The sequence below is a fragment of the Gymnoscopelus braueri genome (assembly GCF_963280865.1).
Source record: "Gymnoscopelus braueri genome assembly, chromosome: 11".
NCBI classification, from domain to species: Eukaryota; Metazoa; Chordata; class Actinopteri; order Myctophiformes; family Myctophidae; genus Gymnoscopelus; species Gymnoscopelus braueri.
The window spans coordinates 46,369,020-46,385,787 of NC_137613.1; the positions used below are offsets into that span (position 1 = coordinate 46,369,020).

A 16,768-nucleotide genomic window follows, 5' to 3' on the forward strand; every position below is an offset into this window, starting at 1 on the left:
TGCTGCGACGCGATGCACTGTGAGCTTGTAGATCGGCTATTTTCAGTGACGACATTAGATCACGAATCATAGGGGGAGGAGAGAACATCACATTGTTCAGTGGCTCAACCACTTAATTAAAGGACCACTTATATCATCACAAGCATTTGTGAGGACCAATTATGTGAAGATAGGTTGAAAATGGGTGAAGTGTTCCTTTTAGCCAGATAGAGATTGAAAATAGCCGATATACAGGCTCCAGAAACTAGTCAATCTACAAGAAACCAGAAACCAGAAACCATCTACTTGTATCTACGATCTATAAGATCTTCTAGAAACTAGCCGATGTACTAGAAACTAGCCAATAAGCTACAACAACAACAACAACAAAACATTATATCAAATAGGGGTCCATGGCCTATCAGAGTGGGGGTCCTTGAAATGAAAAAGGTGTGATAAGATCACTGTGATAAGTGATATGGGGGGTTGGGGGGGGGGGTCTCTGAGTAGATCACCACATGTGTGACAGCTCGGTGACATCTGTGACAGCAGCGCGGTGGCCTTATTCGGGCTCGCTTTGCGAGCCGTGTTCGCCGCTTTAATCCCCTCCCACATGCTACAGAACATGGCAGATGTCACATACAGATGACATACATACACACACTTAACTGTACCGATGACTTCCTCTGTTTCAGAGCAGCTCTAAAACGCGTGTTTTTTAGAGGATGCAGCTGAGCTGATAAGCTCTCTGTTTTACTATTACACACACAAACATATATCAGGCAGCAGCTGGAAGACGTGCCATTGGCCGATGGATGACTGCCGCGCGCGCCAGTGTGTGTGTGTGTGTGTGTGTTCCTGTTGGCTGTGTCACACAGTACATTCTTGACCCAATAAAGCCTGGAATGTGACAACATGTCCAGTGATTTGTTTTTAACGATACGTGGGCTTGACGTTTTATATTAACCACTTTGAACCAGGCGTCTCCATCTTGTTGTGTCGTGTCTTCATTATTGTGTTGACGACAATAATCAAACATTTTCTAGATGAGCGAAAATAGCCGATCAACAAGCTGAGTTCCATGTACAAGAGTGTAAAAATTCCCTTTAGGAGTTACAGGCCTGGACCTTTGGTGGTCCCCGGACCCAATGTTGAGAAACATTATCTTATTGGTCCAATGTCTATCTATATAGGAACATAAACCACACAGAGACAGAGATACTGTAGAGAGTTAGGACAGCATTAGGACAGGCAGACAGACAGACAGAGTTAGGAAGGACAGGGGGGATTCTGAGTGATAAGACGTGATAAGACGTGATGAAGGACAGTGGACAGACATAGGAAGTCGGTGAAAGACATCTAACAGGACAGATGGAGAGACATAGACAAACAGACAGACAGTTGAAGAAAGACAGACAGTTAACCCCGATATAATACTTCCTCATACAAATGATGTTGCGGGCCAATAATTTGGCTTTAATCTACAAGCACACAAGTCGTTGTGAGCTTGGACATTGGCAGCAGAGATACAGACAGAGACAGACAAACTAAATCTAGCCAGAAGGAAAGCAAGGCAAAAGTGCACAGCAAAGACAAATGCAGACCAGAAATGTCTGATCCTAGTGCACATACCAGCACTCGTGGATAGTGGGCACGGACACACACACATACAGTACACACACGCAAACGCACACCAGGGCCAATGGAAGGCAGCTGGCGAGAGAGAGAGAGAGAGACAGAAAACTGTGAGCGAGCGATTCTATTCTTTGACCTCATCTGTCTCAAAGCGCCAGCAGCGTAGCAGCACACGAGCACAGCCCCTCCTCTGAACATACCAACCCTCCTCTACCACACTTCTAACTCTCGCTCATCCTCCCTTCATTCTGTCCATTCTCTTCCTCCGTCACCTCCCCCACTCCTCCACTCCCCATTCCTTCCATCCCGTCCTCTCTCCTGCAGTCATCCCCCCACCATCCCTGCCCCCCCAGCATACCCTTTAGCCACGTGAACTCTCGCATCCTTTTCTTGGGGGCGAACATTTGGCGTGCAAGCTTGTAGATCGGCAAAGACATTTGGTGTAGAGGGAAAAAAAGTAGGGGGCCTTACACAGAGCCCGGGGGGAATCCGATCTTCTTAAGTATATAGGGTTTAAGTTGTTTAACTCCTACAGCACCCCCCACCCTTCTTCATGACAAATTCCCTTAAATTCCCGAACAAATACACCCCACCCCCCTCACCACACCAGACACACACACACACACACACACCCCCCCACAGTTGTCCTTTCAGGGTGGGACGTGTTGGGACGTGCAGTGACAGACCGGACAAGCATCTCCGACGCCTGATAACCCCTGACCCCGGTCAGGACAGGGTCAACTGTTTGCGACTGTTTGCATTTCCGATGGCACTAAAATCCCCCCCCCCCCCCCCCCACACACACACACACACACACACACACACACACACATACTGTACACACCACCTTCAAACTCCTCAATCATTCTTATCCTTGACATGTTTAGTTAAATGTTCCACCAGCACATTTTGGAATGGTAACGCATGATAAGTGACTATTTAATCACTTTCACCTTGGCGTTCCTATTTTTTGGGGGGAGTGAACATTTTCAAAGGTTTTCAGAAATGTTCAAACATTCTTGAAAGTTTTTTTTGGCATAGGGCTTAAAGGAGAATTTCACTTTGAAATAGTTTGGAGGGTTATGTTACGGTCAAATCCGTGGATTATTTAGATTAGACCCTAATTAGGTTTATTAAGGATATCATATTAATGAAAAGGAAACTGCAAAGTATCCTGAGTCAGGGAGCCTGCATCAAGACGTAAGACCGGATTCAGATCAGGACTCTCTCCTTCCTTCTCATGAGAGCATTGGAGGTCTCAACCAGTGTTGGACAGTAACTAAGTACATTTATTTGAGTACAGTAAACTTTGTTTTTGACTATGACTTTCACTCAGCTGCTACATTTCAAATAGAAATATTGTACCTTTGACTCCACTACCTTTCTAGGAAGGGACTCTTGGGACCGAAACGTGTACAAAAAAAATCTATGTTGAGTTAACAACTTAAGTCCTATTTCAATATGTCTGAAACATTCTGAAAGTGTACTTTTGAATGCTTGAGTATTTACTTAAGTATCCACTAATCTCAAGCAGGGAGGTCTGGTCTCCTCCACGCCTTATGAAATGACTATCAGCTGTGAAAACTGGACACGGGAGACACTCCCCCTGGAAGAATGCAAGGCAGACGATTCATCCTCGCCAAATGCACGCGCACACACACATGTTCACACAGACGGAGAGAGACCGCGTAGAATCTGGGTTCATGCAAGCCTCACACATACATGAAAAGGCCCACATCGTGCAGACACACAGAACACAGTCTCAAACACCTGCCTCTAGACACAGACAGACAGACAGACAGACAGACAGACAGACAGACAGACAGACAGACAGACAGACAGACAGACAGACAGACAGACAGACAGACAGACAGACAGACAGACAGACAGACAGACAGACAGACAGACAGACAGACAGACAGACAGACAGACAGACAGACAGACAGACAGACAGACAGACAGACAGACAGACAGACAGACAGACAGACAGACAGACAGACAGACAGACAGACAGACAGACAGACAGACAGACAGACAGACAGACAGACAGACAGACAGACAGACAGACAGACAGACAGACAGACAGACAGACAGACAGACAGACAGACAGACAGACAGACAGACAGACAGACAGACAGACAGACAGACAGACAGACAGACAGACAGACAGACAGACAGACAGACAGACAGACAGACAGACAGACAGACAGACAGACAGACAGACAGACAGACAGACAGACAGACAGACAGACAGACAGACAGACAGACAGACAGACAGACAGACAGACAGACAGACAGACAGACAGACAGACAGACAGACAGACAGACAGACAGACAGACAGACAGACAGACAGACAGACAGACAGACAGACAGACAGACAGACAGACAGACAGACAGACAGACAGACAGACAGACAGACAGACAGACAGACAGACAGACAGACAGACAGACAGACAGACAGACAGACAGACAGACAGACAGACAGACAGACAGACAGACAGACAGACAGACAGACAGACAGACAGACAGACAGACAGACAGACAGACAGACAGACAGACAGACAGACAGACAGACAGACAGACAGACAGACAGACAGACAGACAGACAGACAGACAGACAGACAGACAGACAGACAGACAGACAGACACACACACACACACACACACACACACACACACACACACACACACACACACACACACACACACACACACACACACACACACACACACACACACACACACACACACACACACACACACACACACACACACACACACACACACACACACACACACACACACACACACACACACACACACACACACACACACACACACACACACACACACACACACACACACTCCAAAACCGTTACTTTTCAGGAAATGGGGAAAAAAAGAACTTGTGTTCCAAATGGATACAGTGTAGTTAATATTTAGTCACAAGCTCTTGTTAATACTTTTCATTGGTTACATACGTATATTTATAACACCCAAAGACAGATGTAACCACTTTCAACCTGGCCTCTATATTCTTTGGGCATGCCTTTATTGGCGAAAATGTTTAAAATGTTTCAAAAAGGACCAAAAATAGCTCACGCTCATCAACGCGGTGTGAGCTTGTACTTCTTGGCTATTTTCACAACTTGTGTGCACAACAGTCACATGGTGAAGTATACTATTAACCCATTAACTCATTGACTGCCAGAGTTAAAACCTTGTTCATAGCAGCCCTTGCCAGCGATTTTCGTGTTTTTTTGTTTCGTTATTTTGTTATTTAATTCACATATAGAAAGTCTCGCTTGACACTTGAATCGTTTTGATCGTTCCACCACTAGAGAGCAGCACATACCAAGCTTGATCGCCTCTCGATCACACTCGCCCCCTCCCAGACCCACTCACACAGTGAAACACATGAACCGGAAGTGAAATGTCTCAGATTCTGTTATCGGCGAAAATTACTTTGTGATACACAACGGGGATAACTGTTCGTCACCCAGACCATAGATTATAGGAGGGGAGGTCTCCGATCGTTTTTCATAGCGTGTGAAAAACAGTTTGTTTCCCTATTATGGTCGAAAATGACTGGGGGGAAAAATGTAAAACCGAAAACGGAACCCAAGTCATGGAACCGGATGCAGTGGTGGTTGAAGTAAGGGACCAGTCGAAATTTACATAAGGGGGGGCATGGAGGAAATGTATGTGCCCTGATCTAAAATGTCATGACCCTCCCTTTGACAAAAAAAAAAAATCAATGACCCTCCCCAAGTGATTACAAAAAAAAGAGTAACCCTCCCCGCCTAGAAGTGTCACGATATATTCTGTCACGATATAGCCTATCGTGGTATTAAAATGTGATGATAGGTATTGTCATGATGTCATACTGTATCGTAATATTTTTTATTTGTTTTTTAATTAAAAAAAAACACTTTCTTTTTTTTTGCCGGTGAAAGTTAGGAGTTTTTACTGTATGATATGAAATGTAAAGCTTATCATAATCATAGTAATTATTAATCATGTCCTCCATCATATTCAAGGTATTTTGGAGAGAAATGAAACAGACTCCAGTCAGTCACTTTCAGTTTAAAGCACTGCAGAGGGGAGGTGTTGTGTGTCAGCTGATGCTCGTTGACGCTCGTTAATGTGACATGCATCTGCACTCTCAAATAGGCCTACATCTAATTTAAGATTGTATTATACTGTATCTGGTATTATAGATTTTTTAGCTGTTGGAAATAACTAGGCTGCACTTGGTTGGTAAAGTCCAGATGACAAAAATATGATGTTTGTGGAATTAAAGTTATGCAGTCTTATATTATATTATATTTGTTATATTAGTGCCTGTCTGTCCTCTGAAACAATGGGTTTATAGTTAGTGAGAACTTCACTTCTCCATTAAGCTTGCACAAATGTATTTATTTGTGTGTACAAAGCACTTTGTAATTGTTTCTAACTTGCTTTATAACGTTATTTATAAGATGATGGCCAATGTTGATGATACATGAGAAAATAACATTAATAATATATCATATCGATATCATGCCCAACATGTATCGTATTGTGAAATTCTTGACACCCCTAACCCTCCCCATCAAATACAACATGACATTTAAAACTGATATGTCCAATGTTTTGCTTTCCACATTGATTAGAACATTGCTGTAGTGTAGTCAGTCTTGCTAAATGCACAGTGTATCTGTAGTAGTGGTAGCAGAATGGATAGTGTTCTCATCTTACATGTGGGAAACCCATTGAATCCTGGTCAGATTGAAGAAAGTTGAATATTTGGTAACCAGTAGTTTAAAACTTTTGTCACTCTGCCCTTTTAATTATCAACTACAGTGACTACAACTACACTGTTGCCTACATAAAACAAATTAGGCTATCAATTATGGCCTGATGCTTCTGGTTTTACATGTGGAGCTAGGCATCTATACACAACTGTCCATATAGATCCACATTAATCACATGCACAGAATTACTTCAAATGATTATGAATATCCAGTTATAGTAGGCCTATTTATAATGCATCTCTCCAATAACGCCTGTTGAAGTTTTGCTTAATTGTTCAACCACCATCGTTAAGACGCTGAATAGATTTGACTGGGTCGTTCACACTCGCTGTGCGTTGATGGCTTGTTAACGACCGTCATTGATTCTAAATAGACAAGGTGTTACTTGATTTGAATTATTTGTATCTTTTGAAATGGAGAGGGGTCATTGACCACTGTTCTGCTGTACTAAAAAGGTATATAAAAAACGGACTATTTTATCAATTCAAAATTGCATGACCCTCCCTTGGATTCAAAGTAAAATTAGCTGACCCTCCCTTGGACCAAAATTAGAAAGGCATGACCCTCCCCTATTTTCCTCCATGCCCCCCCTTATGTAAATTTCGACTGGTCCCTAAGTGGAACCCGAAACTTAGCCTGATTCATAACAGAATAGCGTGATCAGAGCATAAAGATCAATAAAGACCATAGATCGCATTAACGCGATCCTGGCGGCCAAGCGCACTATTTATTAGATCGCGTTAATGCGATAATGGCGGCCAATGAGTTAAGTCCTGCGGGCGATTCTACAAATGTCTTCTAACTGCTAACAGTTTTCTGAAAAACGTAATGTTGCTTTATCAGTGGTGCTCCAACTTGTTCCCCCAAAATGATGTGTTTGGCTGCGGACCCCAATCTCAAAATATTTTGTTCCAGGGACCCCCAGAAGCAAAGATTTGAGTTAAAAATGGTCGCTTTAAAATAATATATTCAAAGATTTGCACACATTTTGCCAAAGTGTAAAATAATGCTTTGTAGCTCAAATCAAGAAATGACACAGATGCGTTCCCGGTCTTAATGGGTTAATTGATGAAAAATATTTGAAAAAACATCAAATATGGATATACAGTACAAGTTTTTCCGCATGACAGTGACAAGTGTGCTTCCAAGTCCGGCTTCTAAAGCGTCCCTCCCACACAACTTCCCTTGCCTCTGACGCCGTTCCGCCGAGGCACACCCAGAATAAAGAACTCTTTCCCATCGATTTGGGTCTTGTGTGCGGGCCAACGTTTTGTGCAACATCCATCCATTCAGGGAGGTGGCCGTGTGCTTCACGTCATTTGCGATCACAATTGCAATGCAGTACTGTTAAGAGTCCAAATGAGCACTGCTGCGGGGTATTTTATGTACATGTGGGGGGGGAAAACCCCAATAAAACGGCAGGGTTTTTGTCTGAATCTCCTCCAAAACCGCCCGCTTATAGTTCCTTTTAATGAGGATTTTTTTGGAGTGAAAGAGGGGAAAACAACTGCGTGTGCGTGGGTGTGGATGCGTGTCTGTGTGTGCGTGCGTGTATTGCTATACTTATGAGGGCCAAAAGTCCACACAACTAGCAGAATTTCGAGAAATAGACATTGTATAAGACAGTTGTCCTGGTCTTCACGAGAGAAACGGTTATATTTTTTTTAGATATAGGCTCGCACCGAAAATAGCCGTATATCTACAAGCTCACACACAGCTGTGGGCTTGTAGATCGTCTATTTTTCGGTGCGCGACATCGGTCTGCAAGTAAGTACAAGTTCTGCTTCAGGGTTAAAAAGAATTTGATGATGACCTCACAAGTAGAGTAATTCAAGCGTGTGTGTGCGTGTGCGCGTGTGTGCGAAAGAGAGAGAGAGACAGAGAGAGAGGGACGGGAGGCAAGCAGAGAAGGTGTGAGGGGGAGTGTATGACAAGGTTCAGGGTAAAGCATGGAACCGGTCTGGCATATTATACCCCGGGGCGCTTAGTTGGCAGCGAGGAGAGGAGGCCCCGCAGCGCTCGCTTGGCACAACAACCCCCCACCCCCCTACACCCCCCCCCCCACTATTTCAAGACTCCCCCCTCTCTCTCTCTCTCTCTCTCTCTCTCCCCCTCTCTCTCCCTCTCACTCCCTCTCCTCCAAACCGCTTAGCCGTGGCCTTAAACAGGCTGGCAGGCGAGCAAAGCACTTGCACTTAACCATATCAAAGCAAAAAGGCTGCCTTGCCTGCTTGTATGCCACACAGAAACATTTTTACCCTTGAAACGTCTTTTTTTCTCTCCTCCCCTCTCTCTAAACACCCTCTCTCTCTCTCTCTCAAAACAACACAGAGAGCAGCTGGTTGAAAAGCAGCGTGCGGAGCAGAGAGGATCCGCCGCTGTCTTTTTTTTGTGTTTTCTCAGCTAGTTTTTGTGCTGGCCTAGGACATGAATTTAGCATCTTCCTTTTCAACCAAGTCAGGAGGATTTCGGAACATTAACCACTTAAGACCCCTCTATTCTTAGTAAAAGGGACCCGAGATGCAACTGTACTTGGTATGCTGGTTCACTCTACACAAGATCTATTTGCTGAAAATAGCCGGTCTACAAGCTCAAAACTCGTCACGTTGTGAGCTTGTAGATCGGCTATTTTTGACCAATGTTGCCCCCAGAATATGGATGCTGGGGTTCAAGTGGTTAAAAGGTGCTGTACTGTACGTGATATGTTTCTGTTTAAAATGCATGTTAAATTATAGCTCTATACTCTGACAGCAATAATATGTATTGAGTCTTTGTTCAGTAACAGGATACATTTACAAAAATACATTTACAGGTCGGGATGTATCAATTGCGTCCTATCAGGAGAGAGAACCGATACAGGATACGGTATAAACAAGTGAAACTGGAGGCGATGAAGCAAATCAATGATCAGACAACATGGCTACTGGACCACTGTCAAGATTGCAGCTGAAAAATAGCACAACAGCAGATCTAGGTCTGTCATGTTTGCAATTTGTGTCAATTGTTTAAAATTGACATCACGCTTGAATGCCAGCATGGCATTAATGCTCTGCTAGTAGCCTTTGCAAGTGTAAGGGAGTATATAGCCTCTGACAGCTCATAAGCCGAATATCTCCCCATGACCAAGGGGGGGGATTCCCTTTTGGCTGAGCGGTACATGTTTTAAGCTTCACATGCGGGAGACCCCGGGTTCAAATCCTGGGTGTTATGTCGGTGCCGTGACCCGGATCGGGTTACCTGGTGGTTGGGGGGGGGTTCAAAGGGAGGTTAATGTAACGGAGCATGAGCCTAATATCTGTGGCCAAGGGGGTATTCCCCTTTGGCTGAGCATTAGATAGCACTATGAGAGACCTGGATGTTACACAAGGATAAGGCCATCGAGAAGAAAGAAACTCATCACATCTCCTTTGATATCAGCATCAAAATACTTTGAACCATTTAAAGCCTTCACACTTAGATGACCGGTGTGCCCCAGGGCTCTATACTAGACCCCCTCCTGTTTTCCCTGTACACTAAATATCTTTGCAGAAAATAGCCAGTCTACAAGCTTGCAACGGGTTGCGAGCTTGTAGATTGGCTATTTATGTTAAATGTTCCCCCCAAATAGAGAGGCTAGGGTTCCACTGGTTACAAACTTTTTTTGTTTCAATCCAGTCTGTGCCACAACAACTCAAACTCTTACTTTTAAGCGTGACATACGTTATTTGAATACATTATTTGTCACAGCGCTAATATATATGTAGGCTACATGTAGGAAGGCAACCTGAATTTTGCATTGAATAGAATGACACACATGGTTTCCTCGAATAAAAGTTTTCTTTGTTTATGACCCGTCTCGGAACATCTGCCGACCCACTTTTTGGGCCCAGACCCCACTGGTTGAGAAACCCTATAGCTTATATAGCACTACAATATGAACGCCTCACGCCATTTGAAGGGTTAAATCATTCTCTGGGAAAACATCTGACAAAAGAAATTGCCTTTATGTAAGCAGTGTTTCTGCCTGGTACATTATTCATCCGAATCCAGCCTGTAAAAATAGCTTTGTGAAGAAACAATAATAATAGCTTCCAAGAGCTCTGTTTTAAAAGGTGGATCAGACGAGAGCAGAGACAACGTGACAGAGAGAGAGAGAGAACAATTAAAGTTTTCACAATACCAACATTTGACATCTGTCACCTCTAGCTATCAGAGAGAGGTGACAGCAAGCCCAGAGAAGATACACAAATGTATCCGTCAACTCAAACCCTAACCCAGTGGTTATCAAACTTGTTCATGTCAAGGACCCTCAAAATGAGATGTATTTGGACGCGGACCTCCATCTGAATCTATGTTTTGTGCCAGGGACCTTAAGGGATAGTTCACCCCCAAAATGACATTTTTTCTATCGATTAGTCACCCCATGGAGACTTGAATTCTTGAATATGTTTTTGTTTTTGTCGCATTCCTAAGCGAATAATTTGATGACCTGGCAGCGGTTCCGGTAGGAGACACAAAGAGTCTCCTTTGTGTGTCCTACCGGGACCGCTACCTACCGGTCGGCTGGTCATCAAATTATTGGAGGAATGTGACAAAAACAAAAAAGAATATTTTAGAAATGTTCAAAAAATAGCAGATGTTCGTGACGCGCTGCGAGCTTGTACATCTGCTATTTTTGCAGATGTCCCCCCAAGGACCCCTGGGGGTCCCCGGACCCTACTTTGAGAACCACTGCCCTAACCTATATAGCCAAACTGAAACAGTCTGAATGGAAAGCCTGTCGTCTAAATTAACTTATCCTTACAAACACATAAAATGTCAGATTTTACAGCTAGATGTTCTTGCTGCTGTTAAATCACTTTGAAAGGGGGATTTAAATCCCCATCTATGGTGTTGCACACACATTCGTGACCCATTGATTTATGCGACTCCACGGGGAGGCGTTGTTCTGCGATTTCGGCTGAATTAGCAAGGACCCTTTTGGCAGTGAAATTACCACCAAACTTGCTCAAATAAAAACACGTATTAAACCGATAGAATTGTCATTAAATGTCATTTAATGTAGCTGCAGTACACATGCAGAGGAATACCATGTCAGAAAGAAGATCTAGTATTAAGCCTTGGATCAAGACTATCACATAGATGTATTTTGTCGAGTCTGACTTTTACTTTTTTTTTTTATCTATACAGGTATATGAAAATGTCAAAATCGATCAAATACATCTATGATGGGCTTGATCCAAGGCTAATCTAGAATCTACAGACTTTATCTAACCTGTTTAACAGGAAAACATATCACCATTTCACTACCTTATCTTACAAATTATAGGCTACAATAAATAAAACAATCACCAACCATTTTTTTCCTTCTGGTATCTGTTCTGATCTCTCACCCTTTGACTAAACCTAAACAGCTAAACTGCCTAAAGCAGGGGTCTTCAACAGGGGGTCCGGGACCCCTAGGGGGTCCTCAGAGAGTTACTACAGGGGGGACCCCAAATGTTTGTGTGATAGGATATTTTGCTTTTTTTACATGAACCACTTGAACCCTAGCATCCCTATTCTGAGGAGAACTTTAGCCAAAAATAGCAGATCTAAAAGCTCACAACGCCTCGCAGCGCGAGCCGTTGTGAGCTTGTAGATCTGTTATTTTTTGGCAATTTTTTTTGGTGTAGACGGAAAAAAGAGATGACCAAGTACAGAGTCAAAGGTCAAGTTTACTAAGTATCTATGGTTTAAGTGGTTAAATGTCTGAAAATGAACATGAATCCAACACTGATGACAGTGCTGTCAAACAAGTCTATGAAGACATCCTATGAAATCTATGAAAAAGTTCAATCTGCAAGACAATTTTATACAATATAGAGGGGGTCATTGCTTCATCTCTATCTCAGCTAAGGGGTCCTTCCTTGGCCTAAAGCATTGGATTGGATGTGCCTAGAAAATGTCAAAAACGGGCGACCCCTAGTAGAGTAGTAGATACTCTGAAGTCACACAATTCGACAGGTCACCGATCCCGTCGCTACACCCACCACCAGCGCAGTGTGCTGTGCTCTACTAACCCAGTGCCCCGCAAAAACCTCTCGACTGTCCCGCAACGAAGCGACACTCCTCTCCTCCCGTGTGTCCATTTAACTCTGATCGTGTACGAATGGAACCAAATGGACCTTCGTACACGATCAGAGTTACAAATAGCCAAATTAACACAGTATATAGCCTATTTCTATGTGAATAAACTCTCCACGCAACTGATCAGTGGTGGAAGAAGTACACTTTTTTTTAAGTAGAAGTATCAATACCACTATTGTAGAAATACTCTGTTACAAGTAAAAGTCCGGAATTCAAAATGCAAAAGTATTGGTATCAAAATGTACTTAAAGTACCCAAAAGTAGAAAGTACTCATTATGCAGAATGTCCCGTTACGGTTTCACACGTTTTTAAATGTATACAAATCTTTTGAAGATAGCAGATCTACAAGCTCTCGACGCATTGTGAGCTTGTAGATCGGCTGGTTTCAAATGGAAGTGGTTTAATGTATTGTTTTGTAATAAAAATCTGGGGGGGAAAACTGAATCTACAAAGTAACTAAAGTTGTCAATTGTAGTGGAGTAAAACGTAGGCTACAATATTCACCTCTGACTCCGAGATGTAGTATAAGTAAAAGTACTAAAAATTGGAAAATACAAAAAAAAAAAAAAAAACAGGTCAAATTGTACTTATAAGTACAGTACTTGAGTAAAAGTACTTAGCTACTTTACACCACTGCAAATACACACAAAATGAACACAATATTTCTATGAGAATAAACGCTCCTCGCATCTTGATCTCCTCCAGCAAAAAATCTGTGTGCCACTTTCCATCATCATCCAATCTAAAAGCATCAATCCGCGATCTGATCTCTGTCTCACCTCCTCTGTAGAACTTGACAGGAGCTGGGTGGTGGGTGGGTGGGGGTCCTTGGGAGGGGGGGGGAGGGGGGGTCTCCTCTATCTGTGCTCATCCATCCGTGCGCGAAAGAGGGAGAAAAGTCCTCCTTCTTTAAGCCAAGTTTGCGCGTCAAAGAGGAATCGATGTCTCTCAAAAAAGAAAAAAGATCCCCAGAAATCAATCAACTGCAAATCCACCAACAACGACCGACCGATCGATCTCCTCTATTAATAATGATAATAATCCATGCACATTAGTACGTACACACACGCACACTCACACACGCACACACACACATAGTCCGTCGTCAGCGGCTGCCAACAACCATAATGTGTGTGTATGTGTGTGAGTTTTACAATCCCAGTTTGGGTTATTGTTGAGTTCCCACCCCCGACCGACGGCGCACCAATGGGCGGCACCGGCTGTAATTGTAGGCGTGTCAGTCTCTCTATCTCTCCGTGTGCGTGTGCGTGTTTGTGTGCGTGTGCGTGTGTGTGCGCGCGCGCATGCGCATGCGCGCGTGCGTGCATGCGTGCGACGAGGGAGAGAGATATTTGGAGTATATACAAATGTGTATATAATGTAGCCTACAGTACAGCACAATTTATCTTTTTGAAATTTGTTTTACATTTATTATATTTTACCTAGGCTACTATTGTAATGTTGCAGTGCTACACAGCTCCATTTACACATGTTTCTATTGTAGGGGTGTAAAAAAAATACCTAAGTTGACTGAGTTATTAATTTATGGAATGAATTAGATTAAATGTTTTTTAACCCAATTAACACGTATGCGCAGAATACCCATCCCATACATCCCATAATGACGTCACTTTGCTCTGGTCATCACTCTGTTATCTGTTGGCTGTCAGATCTAAAACAATGAAAATGGACACATTTTGGGCATCGTTATGAATGGTGATTAAGCATGATTAATTCATTGTTAAACTGTGATTAATCTGATTAAAACATTTCATCGTTTGACAGCCCTGCTCTGTTGTAGTAGGTTTAAAGTTGTACATGTTCGTTGTGTCGTTGTGAAACCTTGTACTGTATGTCTAAAACTTTCCCTTTTTTTTGTAAAAACGTAAAACAAATCCCCATAAAAACAAGCTTGTGAGGTTGCTCTGCTAATTTCACTAGTTTAGTGCGACACGCTTGTATGATGAAGTAGGACATTAATTTACGAAAAAACATAAAAATATGAAGTGGTTTCTGCCTGACAGCAATGACTTGCTTTGCCAATGTAAACATAGTTTCCCTCAATAAAGCCCCTTTCACTTGAATTGATAGCGGAAGAAAAAAACAAGAATTATCTTTCTCTCTCATACATGCATGATGCACCCACGCACACGCACACACACGCACACACACATGCACACGCACACACACACGCACACGCACACACGACGCACGCACGCACATGCACACGCACACGCACACACACTAATTTTTTTAAAATCTTTCTCTCTCATACATGCATGATGCATCCACGCACACGCACACACACACACACACACACACACACACACACACACACACACACACACACACACACACGCGCACGCACACACGCACACGCGCACACACACACGCACACGCACACACACTACTGCTGAGTGGTGCTGAAATGCTAGAGCATATAGGCATTATTAGCTGGCCATTGCAGACATTATTATCAGTGCATACATGTCAATTCCATGACCATGTCTGAACACGTTGACACAGCTGTCACTTCCAGCGCTGCTGTCCTGTCCTCTGTGGCCCATGCATGTGCTAAAGAGAGCTGGACAATTCTTCAGAAAGGGGGTTGTTGCACAACAGTGGACCTATATTTAGGTCTAACCATTCCAACCCTGGTCAATGGGAATTATAGCAGGCTACTGCTGTTTTTTTTCTTCTTCTTTTTTTTTTACCATGCCAGTACAGTGGTCCTCAAACTGTTTCATGTCAAGGACTCCCCAAATTAACCACTTAAAACCCCAAATGGGTAACCGGAGTCCCACAGGGCTCAATGCTATGTATTTTCTGTTATTGTAAGGAAAGCTTTTGCTGAAGTGTTGGTGTTGCTGGGATTTAGGTGGTTAATATATCAAAACCGATATTTAGAACCAACAACCGAATCTCGCTCATGTAGGTTGATTGAATAATTGAGAAGCATGTTTTATATATAAATATATATATATAAATATATATATATAAATAAATATATATATTTTTATTTTACATCAATGAATAAACGCAAAAATAATTCTAAACTAAATAGATTAGTCTGATTAACTACTTATCCTGTATTATACTTTGTTGTACAATGGTGGCGTGCAAAAATTGAGAAAATTGTCGATCTTTACAAACTCAAAACGCGTCACGTCGTGACGCATCGTGACGCATCGTGAGCTTGTAGATCTGCTATTTTCCCATTCAATTCTTTAAGAAAAATTGTAATTGAGGCAAAAGTTTGAAATAATCGTGATGTTGATTTGAAGTCATATCGCCTCATAGTCTCTAGTAGTGCTGCAGCAAACTGCCTCTCCCTGGACAGAAAGATGTGAACACATTCAGTTATATATATGAGAACCGGAGGAAAGACAAACGACTCTGTCCGTATGAAAGTCATACAGAACGAGAACGAACGACACGCAGCCGCAGAAAACCATTTCTGTGTGACAGATTCTTATTAACGAAGTGTGATTGGACTTGAGCTGCCTCCGCCAGCGCGAGTTGTGGCCCTAGACTTTAGTGTGTGTGAGTGGACCCGCTGTTCCACTAAAGTCCGGACAAATCCGATTGAGGACCGTCCCTCCCCGAGTGGCAGCAAAGAGAGCAGAAAATGACTTGTCCCTTTCAATCCGTCAGCCTCACATTAACAGGGGTCACGGCAAGAGAATTATAGGAGTATATGTCACCCATTTTCAACCTTGATGGCACCATTTGTGTCTACACGCACTCTGCGTCTCATTGGTGGGCTATCAATGGGGATTCCAAGCTAATAGAAACTGCAGCCTTTCTCTTAATGGAAAGTTAGCATGCTGAAATGGAAGCCATTGTTCTCGAGTCAATAAGAAATAAAAGTTTGAAATCTTGTTTGAAATTGCCACCACCACACAGGCATGTTCTCAGCTGTCGCACGGCTCAGCCTGTAATTATGCCTGCCATCAACAGCCCCACTAGTGGCTATATTTACTAGAGGCAGCACACATACATACACACACACATGCATTGCATGCACACACGCACACAGACCAAAGACACACGCACACGGGCAGTCACCCACGCACAAATACACACTCACAGTACGAGGACACGCACACACATTGCACATACATCCTGTAAATCATGCGCCGTCCATATAGACACACAACAGTCACTTTACTGTATGAAAGCTTTCAATTACAATCAAAGGCAACATATAATTCATCACCATGTGCTCACCACTCTTGAGCTAGAGTT

The 16,768-nt window shown here is 43.0% G+C and overlaps 1 protein-coding gene across 2 annotated transcripts in view; it reads right to left on the minus strand.

Moving 5' to 3' along the window:
- ripor2 (RHO family interacting cell polarization regulator 2) overlaps positions 1 to 16,768 on the minus strand; it is a 110,592-nt gene that overhangs the window by 66,039 nt on the left and 27,785 nt on the right. Inside the window, exon 1 of one of the 2 annotated variants that reach the window (XM_080443227.1) lies at positions 13,300 to 13,637. The exons of the other annotated variant lie outside the window; for it this stretch is intronic. The gene's annotated coding sequence lies outside the window, so the exon portion shown is untranslated. Of the gene's footprint in view, positions 1 to 13,299; positions 13,638 to 16,768 lie in introns of those variants that run through there. 2 annotated transcript variants of the gene reach the window in all.